The sequence below is a fragment of the Coenobita brevimanus genome, chromosome 63, assembly GCF_032717465.1.
Source record: "Coenobita brevimanus isolate Jiangsu-jjx chromosome 63, ASM3271746v2, whole genome shotgun sequence".
Taxonomy (NCBI): domain Eukaryota; kingdom Metazoa; phylum Arthropoda; class Malacostraca; order Decapoda; family Coenobitidae; genus Coenobita; species Coenobita brevimanus.
In genome coordinates, this window is record NC_137016.1 from 9,766,723 (window position 1) to 9,779,185 (window position 12,463).

A 12,463-nucleotide genomic window follows, 5' to 3' on the forward strand; every position below is an offset into this window, starting at 1 on the left:
ACATATTACATAATCTCCCTTCATTTTGATCCCGGCGACCTTTCCGCTTTAGCCCTTGGCACAAATATTATGAAAACTAGGGTGGGAAATTATCGTGTCTGTGGCCCCCTGGTGGCGGCTGGGACAAGATGGCGCTGTTGTCTTGGCTTCAGTTTTGTAAATATTATGAAAACTCGATGGAATTTTCAAGTTTTTACGATGGCGTCTCGTAGCGGTGGTCATGGGGAAGTGTTGTCTTCAAGGCCACGGTTGAAAATAATGTTGTAATATTAGATCAAGATTTTGTTAGCGTCAGATGAAAGAGAAGTTGTCTCTGATAGGCTGAAAATGTTTTTTGAAACCAGTCTATTTGTGTGTGTGCGCGCGCGCGTGTGTGTGTGTGTGTGTGTGTGTGTGTGTGTGTGTGTGTGTGTGTGTGTGTGTGTGTGTGTGTGTGTGTGTGTGTGTGTGAGAGAGAGAGAGAGAGTAATGGTGGTGGTGTTGGTGGTGACCAAATGAAGGAGGTATGTAGGCTACTTGACTTCAGACCACTGCTGAAAATATTTTGAAACTAGTTCAGAGTTTTGTCTGTGGTAAGGTGAAGGAAGCGTTGCCTTTGTCACTGTTGAAAATATGAATCAGGTCGAGGTTTTGCAAATCGTGGCCCGCTAGCCGTGGTCAAGTGAAGCTGGTGTTGCCTCCTAGGCCATGGGTAAAACACTGTGTAACGAGGTTGGGATATGATATGTAGTAGACTTTGATGGTGGTGGAGGTGGTGCGAGAGAGTGTGGTCGCCGGTGCATATGTCGTAAACTTTAAGAAAATATATAACAAATTATCATTTTCGTGTCGTTGGCCCCGGTGGTGGAAAAGGTTTAGTGAAGTTGTCTCCCACACAGCTATTATGGCGTCAAAGGCTGTAACAAAATATGGACGACAAAAACATTTGTGATAAAATGAAGCTTGCTGATTTACACACACACACACACACACACACACACACACACACACACACACACACACACACAGAAAGACAGACAGAGATGGAAAGCAGGAAGTGAGAATCTGAGAAAAGCAGGCCTGGAGGGTGTTATGAAAATATTAGAATGTGAGGAAAGGCAAAAGCATGGGATTAAGAAACTGGAGAGAGAGAGAGAGAGAGAGAGAGAGAGAGAGAGAGAGAGAGAGAGAGAGAGAGAGGAGAGAGGAGAGAGAGATGTGTGCCGGAGGGAAGGATATGTGTGGTAAGGGAGGCAGTATAATGATTGGTGATACTGGAAAGCTTTACAGTATTAATTTTTACATTGTTTTCTTTATGTGTCTCCGGTTCCTTAATTGTGTATGAACCTTCTTGCTCATTTTTTACCTTTTTTATTGATAATCCTTAGACTCTCTCTCTCTCTCTCTCTCTCTCTCTCTCTCTTTCTTTCTCGCTTGCTCGCTCGCTCCTGTCTATCATTCCCTCCCACCCGCCTCTGTATTTCATTTGCTCTTTGATTTTCCATCTTTGACCATTTGCTTCTTTTCCTTCGAATTTTTATTGTTTGTTTGTCAAAGTTTCTGTTTTCTGGATTTATTTCTTCCTTTTTAGTTCTTATGTCTCCTCTATCGTTTCTCTTTATCAGTATCCTTCCTTGTTTTTCTTTATCATTTATTTGATCTGTCTCACACTCTTCCTTCTCGTCCTCACTTTGTGCCCTTTCCTCTTCCTCTTCCTTGTTCATTATTTGTGTCCTTCGTTTTCCGCGTCATCTTCATCTTCCCGAGTCTCCCTGTTTGTTGTGTTCCTTCCGTGTCTTCCTCTCTTTTGTTTTCTTTTTCCTTCATCTTCTTGTTCCCTGGCTCTTCCTCCTCCTCTTCCCCCTCTTCCTCCCCTCCTTCTTGTTAATCCTGTCCCCCATAAAATATGTACCCAGAATAGGTGCCTGAACCCGCCATAAACAAGGATAACCAGGATTAACACAGAGGTCGACGCTGTGCAGGCGAGGCAGAGCAGGACAAGGCAGGGTTGGACAGGACAGGGGAGGACAAAGCAGGATAGGGCACGGCAAGGTAGTGTAGACCATGTTGTGGTTTAGTTAGGGAGGGAATACTGGGAAATGAAAGTTGGGTTTGAACAGAGGGAGATAACTTATGGAAGGGCAAGACAAGGTAGTGCATAGCAGGCTGCGGGATGGCATTGTGGTCTAGACGTCACAACATTTTCAGTAAGATGACGTCGTTGGAGGATTTATTCTTGCTTCCTGTAGTCGATTACTTCCAAATTGGGGGATATCCTTTCCACTTCGAAATCTCTTGTAAGCTGAGTAAATTTGTGTAGTAATAGTAAGTGTGGAACAGAAACTGACAACGTGCCACAGACGGAGAATATCGTAAGCATGGGAAGAGCTACTATGCTCAAACTTCGGTAGGAGAACAAAGGAGTACAAAGGAAAGCAATAGCGTCAGTCGTCATTTTGAGTCTATTTGTTCATAGGGTGAATTAGGGAATGGCAGAGTAGAGATCAATTAGAGTCCTTGGGGGAGTATATAAGGGAATTTATGAGGAGGTCAAGTGAGAGAAAAGTAGTTTAGACTAAGTCATAGCACATTAGGAAAGAACAGGGCGGGAGAACCAAGGAAATTGTTAGAAAGAGGAAGGTACGAGTAATGTTAGCCAAAGCCTGAGATCAAGACAAGGTAAAGTGAGGCAGGCATGAAGAGTCACGAAAGGGCAGGAGAGTGTTGGGCAAAGCAGAGCACGTCAGGTCTGAGAAGAACATGATATGAATGAAGGCAGGCAGGTGTATGTTGGAGAATACCAGCTAAAATTTAATACTTCATAGTTTTACAAGTTTAACCACGTTTGCGCTTAACATGCAGTCTGGGTGACGCTTGAGAGAGACAAGCACATGCAACCTCAAGACACACACACACACACACACACACACACACACACACACACACACACACACACACACACACACACACACACGCACGCACGCACGCACACGCGCGCGCGCGTTTCCTTCTGTTAGTGCTGGGACTGAGTCACGCCTACCATTATAACTGATGCGTGAAACTCCAACACTACACCTTTCCCACCACCGGAGGGACAGATACAGTTACAGTCCAGGCTGGAAGATGGAAACGAAAAAAGAAAAAACACCTTGGCCGACAGAAGCACCATCATTATCATCATCATCATCATCACCATACTTTCCATTAGTAGATGAAAAGGACCTTGAACTGATCATCATCATAATCAAACATCATCATCATCATATTATCCATTAGTAGATGGGAGGGAACGTGAAATCATCATCATCATCATCATACTTTCCATTAGTAGATGGGAAGGACCTTGAACTGATCATCATCATAATCAATCATCACCATCATCATCATCATTACCATATTTTCCATTAGTAGATGGGAAGGAACGTGAAATCATCACCATCATCATGGGACACATGCGGTAAAGTAACAAGGCTGCGTCCTAAGGTCTTAACTCTCTCAAACCCGCCAAACCCTCCTTTGTTCTTAGCCTCCCTCTCAAAGTATTCTTTTCATCCTGCTCTCCTTTCCCGCCTCGTCATCCCTCTCGCCGTACAGTACCATTCCGTCTTACTTATCACCAGTTTTCCTACGACCTGCCCTTTTCTTGCCCTCTATACCAATTCGTGTTTCCATTGTTCAGAAAATGGAGACAGTGACGTACACGAACCAGGAGGCGTCTGTTGTGATCAGCGCCTACTACTGCTTGCCCATGGACTCCCTCACCTTCCTCACCTACCAGCTACTCGTCTTATTCGTCATCCTCGCCTTCTTCTTGATCCTCTTCTATACCGCGGTCATCAAGGAACACTGGAGGTCCACCAAGAACATCAAGGCCCTGACCAACGCCACCAGGAGGTAAGATGTAGGGCAGGGTATGTGAGGGAGGGTGATGTGTACTATGGGTAAGATGTAAGGCAAGGTATATGAGAGAGGGTGATGTGTACTATGGCTAAGATGTAGGGCAAGGAATATGAGGGAGGGTGATGTGTATTGTGGGTAACATGTAGGTCAAGGTATGTGAGGAAGGATGATGTGTACTAGGGTAAGATGTAGGGGACTTGATATGAAGGCAGGTAATGTGTACTGTGAGTAAGATGTAGGCCAAGGTATATGAGGGAAGGTGTTGTGTACCTTAGGAGTTAGGAAGGGTGTAAGTGAAGTGAGGTGATAGATAAGTGTAAATTTTATATATATACAAAGTAATTACATATCTGTTTTTCTATATAGCTATCTACGTATATCTATCTAACTGTCTGTTTATATTTCTTTTTTATTTATTGGAGAGAGAGAGAGAGAGAGAGAGAGAGAGTCACCATTCCCGTAACTTTTAATCAGAAGGTCTTTCCCACTCCACCCTCGCTTGTCTTTCATTGTCCCCACCTCCATCCTCTTTGATTAAGCCGATTAACAAAAAGCCGAATATATTTTGTGAGCCTGAAAGTTCCCATTCTTTAATTTTATATTTCTTTTCTTTGATTATGTGAACCTGTTATTTTCTTTATGTTATATTATCATATCTCTGGACTTGAGTATATGATATTTTTATTAGATTTATGTTATTCACATCTCCTTCTCTGCGAGCATTAAATGTAAGAATCATGTTTAATATAATTTCCCTTCACCTCTGCCAGTCTCTGGGGCATGCTTTCTTGGAGCGCAGAGCATACACAGAACTCTCTCTCTCTCTCTCTCTCTCTCTCTCTCCACACACACACACACACACACACACACACACACACACACACACACACACACACACACACACAGGCATATGATCATCTTGAAATCTCATATCCCCAATTCATGTACTGTAATTATCAAATTACACGAACCAGATTTTGTCGCTTTTAAGACACCTCAAAATCAGATGAGCACAATCAGGCACAAAAGAAGTCACCAGCTGAGCAGGATAATGAACATTTCTTTGAGAGGTCGCTTATTGTCTTTCCTGAAACCTAATTAGTTTCTTCAAGCCGAGGACGAGCTTTATTTTAGTCAAGATGGATTGTAGGATTTGAGTGAAACCATGAAAACTCTATGTAACTTACAGTCTTTAAAAGTCTCTACTGAGCTTTATAACACCACGTTAGAAAATAAAATAAAGTTCCCGAATTCAAGGTGTTTGTCAGAAAAATTTATTCTAATATAACTCGGTATCCTCACTCGGGGAACCAAGATGTAAGAAATTTCTAGTATTTTCAAGTAAACAACTCGTAGGTCCTTACTTGTCCCTAAAATTGTCCTTAAGTAATTTCAAACAAGTCTCATAGGGTTAGGTGAACCGTAACTTACACCTTAACCCACCTAACTATTCCTCTTCTAGCTAATCCCCCCTTGAATTGGCCAATTTGTAAAGGTTAATTAGCTAGGGGGTACCGGACAACAGATGACAATGAGCCTGCTTTTCTGTCGGTTGCTTGGGCAGTCAAGCATCCTTGAGGTGCATATATACAGACGTGCTTGAACTTGTCTAGGAGCAGAGTCCTAACTCGACGAGGTCTAGGAGCAGAGTGAGTCAAAATGGCTGGCTTCTTTCTCCCTCATCTGATTTGAAGGTGCCAACTATTATTTAATTACAATATTAAATACAGTTAGATTACATCATGATATATACAGGGTGAATCTAACAAATTAATCTTAGTTTTAATTAAACTAAAGCCAAACCAAATATTCCCTTTATATATGTAATATGCTAAAACTACAGCTGCTTTTATATGACGGCCTTTTCATCTTCAGACACGTCATCTAACGCACAGACGCAGTTTAGTCAACGGATATTCCCAAATAATTACACGTATTTACAATATAGTTGTCCACAAGGGTTAAACGCAGTAGCATTTAACCTGCCGCATGCCAGTGCCGTTTCAAAACGGTCTGACATAATTCCACGGCCAGTGCCATTACCGTTTTAAAATGGTTTAAAATAAAAAACTTCACTGTGACTGTATTTTTCAAGATTCGTGGGTAAAAATTGGCAGGCATGTAAGGTAACTGTTCCTCTACCATCCCCCAGGCTGTCAAGGCCATACACTCACTCGCTCCTCCCCTCACGCATGCTCTGCCTCACTTTGCCTCTGTGCCTCACCCAGTGCTATACATAGTGAAGGCATTTTGTAAATATTATCATGTAAGTGTAAGTTTTAAATATTTTCTTGTAAGTGTAAGGACTATATAGTGAAGTCAAGTTGTAAATACCTTCTTATAAGTGCCAGGACTGTACGTAATGAAGTCGGTTGTACCTATCTTGAAGTAAGTGTAAGATAATGCATTCACAGTGAGAAAGACATGCAAATTGTGATAGATGCTGAAGTATTAAGTAATCAGAAAAGTGTACTGAATATTGCTATACCTTCCCAGCATAAATACCTGAGTATACTTTACATAGAAAACGGCTTTCTCTCACGTATGTGGTGAACGTAAGAGAGCGGCTATACCTGTACACGAGTATGCAGGACTCAATAAAAGTGATTTCCGAGCCTCAGTGAACATTTTAATGTCAAAATTCGTTGTTTCCACATCAGAATCTACCATTTTAGCCCCCCAAAATAAAAAAGGTCGAAAAATGGCCGGCACTGGGGTGACCCATAGGGCTAAAAATAGCTAGCACGTGGCAGGTTAATTTATCAATAATAAGAATTATTAAAGAGAACATAATTTCTAGGTTATAAAAACCGCTTGAACAGTAGTTGACGATCTTAAGTTCTCCTCTGGTTCTAACCAGGGACGACTATTTTAAAAAGTAGCGAGCGCAACTCCTCTAGGGAAAAATATTACCCACAGTGTTGGCTTCTTCAACCTAATGCAGTTATTTGTAGACAATCTTGCTGCTGCCGATTGACTTTCTTAGCTTAGGACAAACTTTTCAAACTGGAGTGGTTAGGAACATTCTCCATTAACCCTCCAGTACGAGGGGTCTCCCAAGGCTTAACCCTTCCACTGCCTTGACATCTTGTTTACTGTACTCGTATTTATGCTGACGTTTACAGCGGTGAGTAAAGGCGTCATCTAACCTCCCCAGTTCGATAATTCTCCCCAGATTTGAATATAATAATTTGGAGAGAGTGAGAACAATGTATATATGATGTGACAACATTGACGAGGTGAAAAATAAATGTTTTCGATAACACTAATAACTTTTATTGAGGTGACGTCCCCATTCCTTCGTTCTCGCTATCTGCGGACGAATTTATTCAACTCTGAGAAAGCATTTCGAACTGGAGGGGTTGTACAAATACAGTACTCTTCACTAACCACATCACTACAAGAAGAGTCACTAAATCTGACAAAATAAATCATCTGGTATATACCACTATGAATTAAATATAAATGATGTTCCCACAATGAAATCTGTTAAATACGAGTTAGTCCCTTCCAACTCCGGCAACTTGAGAACGTTATTTTAAATTTGTTCTTGCAATCCCCAGATGATTTAATTCGGGTTAAGAAAGACTTCTGGAACTGGAGGGGTTAGATATGGCCTTTATCAACAGCTTTACAAACGGGGGTGCTTTCTAAGCTGAAGAAAATCGCTTGGTGGTAGCCGTGATAAAAACATAAAATATATCCTCGTACTGAAGAGGCTTGGAGTTTACTGTAGCTTTATAAACCCTTTCAACCCAGGGAGGTATTTTCTACTTAATTAATGCTATCTTCAGACGATTTTTTTTTCAGCTTACAGATCAGCTTGCGCAGGGGTAAACGGGGACGGTTTCTGATCCCACCACTGCTGTATACATAATCTTTCCTTAGCTAAACAAAATCGTCCGGAACTATCAGTAACAAAACCAATTATACGTAATCATGGTGAATGGGTTAATAACAATTAAGGCAGATAAACAGGACCTAATTAAGACTATTATTGCAAGGATCACGTGAGGAGTTAATGGCACACCTGAGCCGTTTGGTACAGGTGTTTGGTTGGGTAGAGGAGGCAGGTGACTGGAGGTGTGGACAGAGGAGGATATGCAGGGGGGAAGGAAGGGGAAGGAGGGAGGTTGTGGAAGAGGAAGAATGGAGAGGAGAATTAAGGCTGAAGGAGAGGGAGAAAGAGGAAAAAGAAAAGAAGGAAGGAGAGATGTGTGTGTGTGTGTGTGTGTGTGTGTGTGTGTGAGAGAGAGAGAGAGAGAGAGAGAGAGAGAGAGAGAGAGAGAGAGAGAGAGAGAGATTAAAGGGTATGAGAAATAGTGTCGCAAGCAATAAAGAGCCATATTGGTAAAGTTGGCACAATATTCCCGGCAAGGATGCCATTATACCCCTGTGTCCACACACTGGGCAGCAGCAAGTTCAGGCCGGGGCTTTGATCATAGAGGGAACAGTGGATGTGGAAGCTATATGGCCAGAAATTACTGTAGGGGAGAAAAGGGGGAAAAACACTGGCCAGAAAAGTATTTCTTGTCTTTGGTCCTCCCTATCCTTCATCACTATTTTTTCCCTTTTCTCTTCTCTCCAGTTTCTCTCGTCTTACTTCCTCTTCCTGCTACCAATTTCTCTTCCTTAGTCCACACTTTTCTTATCCCTTTTTCCCTCTTCCTACTATCAGTGTGTTTTCTCCGCCCATTTATCTTTTCTCCTTTCCCTCTTCCTGCTTCCTTTTCTTGTTTTCATACTTTTCTTGTTTTTTTCCTTCTATTCACTTTCTGCAGACTCGACCTCACTGATCAGAATTTTCCTTCTTTTCCTCACTTTTTTTTTTCTTAATTTAACTCATCTGCTTGATATTTTCCCGTTTTTATATGCACACAATAATAATACAAACAAACGGACGGGCAAGTAACCATATAAAGGCGATATTAGAAGGGGAAAAAAGACCTACGCACATTAGCAAACAGAAAGACTGACAGATAAAGACACAAAGACTGACATATAAGGATATTAAAACAGACAGACATAAAAACAGTCAGACAGAAAAAAAAAAAGATACACCGACAAAGACACATAGAAAGATGAACAAGACTCATAGAAAGACTGAAAAAAAAAAATCAGATAAATACAAAGATTGACAGACAACCGTGCAAGCAAATACACGCTCAGTCAAAGACATTTTTATCCAAACACAGTGAAAGACAAACACTCACACAAACAGAGAGAAGCAAGTGAAGAGGTATGGGAAAGATTAGTAATCGGCTTGTAAATTATTTCCTTGTGTGGATCAAAAATTACACACACGCTCGCGATGGCAGTAGGAGATATTGTTTTCGGTGTGTGTGTGTGTGTGTGTGTGTGTGTGTGTGTGTGTGTGCGTGTGTGTGTGTGTGTGTGTGTGTGTGTGTGTGTGTGTGTGTGTGCAGTTTAACACGTTTCCTGCAATAAAACCCGTCTTACGTCGTGTCAACCATAGTAACAGACTGCGCTTAATTCTAAAGAATAAAATTTCTCCGGAGTAGCCGAGGACGAACCAAAATAGACCCCAACATATATTAGCATTCCACGCTGATTGCTGGCTTGGAATGACAGAAGGTGGATTATTAACTCTGAGGCTTAGCACTGCCAATAGGATAGCTGTTTCATGAAAATATACAAGAAGCAAGAGGTGAATGTACTAGTGTTGTAGCAGAGTAATATGTCATAGTAACAGCGCTTAATAAAGCATATAATGAAATTTTATTATATAGATGCCATACGTCTCGCTGATGATCAAGTCTGGAAAACACACACACACACACACACACACACACACACACACACGCACACGGTGAAGATGAAATTTGGTAACGGTTAATATGGGAGGGAAAACTGAGGTAATAAATTCCAGTTATGTAACAGCGTAAGGGGAAAGAAATACGACGTGAGCGCAGAATCTTTTAAAAAGATGTGTTTCTTTCAAGAACATCTTCAAAGATAGGAGGGCTGCCAAAAGACTTCATCCAACGACCAATAGTCAGATAAGAACTTGTACATATAATACGTTTTTCATTGTGTTTTTCTCACTTCTACGTGATGGAGGCCTCTCGTAAATTTCCCGTCCTGACACGAAAGAAAAGGTTTTGTTAACGATGCCGGGGCGACAAACGTTCGTTTTTTTTTAACACTTTTTTTCATGCTGTGGTAGAGTAAATTTTACGGTTGTATTTCGTCCACTACCAGTTTCGACAAAGGTCATGTTGTCTGGTGGATGTATTGCTCTCTCTCTCTCTCTCTCTCTCTCTCTCTCTCTCTCTCTCTCATTTTTTCAACTACCTTTTCTTTCGTCTTCCTGTACCTCTGCATGTTTTCTTTCTTTAGTTCTTTCTTCTCGTTTGTCCTCCTTCCCTTGTTCCCTATTTAGCTCCCCTCCCTTCCATCTCCATGTCCCGTCGTTTCTAGTCAGAGTAACTGTCGTTCTACTCTCCTCTTCTTCCCTATCCCTTCTCCTCGTTTCAGTCCGTTCTCCCTCTCACTACCTCTTTCATTTCTTTATTGCCCTTTCCTAACCCACCCACCGCTCTGTTCCTCTTCGTCTCCACCACTCTTTCTGTCTCCCCTCGCACGCCCTTAGCTCTATTCCTCCCTCCCCCCACCTTCTTCACCATTCCCATCATGTTTCCTTCTATTCATCCCAGCCTCCTATATCTTCACTTTCTTCCTTTCTCCACCATTCATACTCCCTTTCCTTTCCGTTCCATTTTCCCTCCCCTCCTCCACTCCTAACCCCTTCCCGTCAGTTCATCCTCCTTCACGCCACCCATACCCTCCCCCATCACTCTGACTCTGTGGGTAGACAAGGGGAATGATTAGGTGTGTGTGTGTGTGTGTGTGTGTGTGTGTGTGTGTGTGTGTGTGTGTGTGTGTGTGTGGTATTAATAAATGAGTCAAAGGAAAAGTTACAGATACGGGAGTGAAGTTGCTGATGAATGGTGAGGGGTGAAATATTTCAACTCTGGTGTTTATAAGTGATAGTGTGATGATTGCTAATAATGAACGGAATCCTGAACGACTGGTTAGTTTGGTAAATGTCTGTGAGAGGTGGAAGACTAAAAGTTAATGTAAATATTAAGTCAAGTGATTCACCGTGTACTGTGCTGGTGGATGCAGAGAAACTTTGACTGGTGGATGATTTTAAGTACCATGGTACGGTGATGGAAAAGAAATGTAAATGAATCAAGAAAGTAGGGAATACCGTGGCTCAAGGAAGGAAAGTGGTTGGTGTTGTGGTCTTGATGGGGAATAGAGTTCTAGGTAGCCACCAAGACTCCATGAAGACTGCATAATTGTGTCATCGGCCATATTAATATACAGGTGTGACACTTGCAGACACTATCTATCTATCTATCTATAGCCCGACGCCCTAATCCCGCAAAGGGTGGCCGCAGACAAAACGCCTCCAAGTCACTCTGTCACCCACCATTTGACTACCCTCCCCCCAACTCACCCCCCCCCCTCCTGCAGACACGAGTAATAATAATCAAGAAAGTAGGTACTATGTAAGACTATTAAAGTTACGTGTGTGGTCTGTGTCTACTGAATAGGATAAGAAATATAGATTCGTGGAGCATGTGGTTTAAGGAAGCTAATGACCAAAGAGTAGGAGAGAGGGTGGTTAGATGGTAAGGTCACACTGAGAATGGATATGGACAAGGTAATAAAAAGAGCACAGCCGTATGTGTGTGAATTTGATGGTAGAAGGAGGCGTTGTGGGCCAAGAGGATGATACCTGGATATGGTAAATGTGTGGGAAACTGATGTATGTAAACTGAGGAAGCAAAAGAACGGGAGAGAATTCAAATGGATGGATGAAATATGAATGAAGACACACACGCCAAGGGCTGGACCACTATTTACTCTCAGTGGCTCCTATGACTTACTCTGAGCCGAGAAAAAGCGTCTGGCTTTAGCTGGAACGGAATACTAGAGTTGTCCCAGTCACGAAAGCGTTAATGGTACCAGTATTAGCACACTTAGGTTTTTATACTCACTGCCAGGTAAATACTGTAAAATCGTGGGAAGTTTACTGGAATAAAATACAAGAGAAGACTCGACCGTGAGAGGGTACACCTGGCAGTGGACTGAAGGAACTTCATCCCACAGACACCTTGATCGTCTGGCCTGTGAGGTGATGATCATTTACAGCGCTTGAATAATGAGTCGCCATATTCACTGACTACTCGGCGACAATTTTTATAGTTTTACATATTCCTGTTCCTATCTTTGGATTCCCCCCACTTCATACATCAAGGAAAAATAAGCCTACAAATACGATGACGATACGATAATTTACTTCTTTAAATTCAAAACTTTCCTATTATTTATTCCAGTTTTTTGGCCTGAACATTTTACCGGAGATTTTTGCGTCCATCAGACGCTAACTGCTTTCCAGAAATTTCCCCATGAAGAGTTACCCCAGTCCAGTGTTCGTGGAAAGAAGAAATGTTTATAAAAAGAATGCACTTTCCCTCTCGCTGTCCAGTCAGTCTATACACACCACTCTATCCTCACTCTCACTAGCCTCTTCACACACTCTCCTATCCCC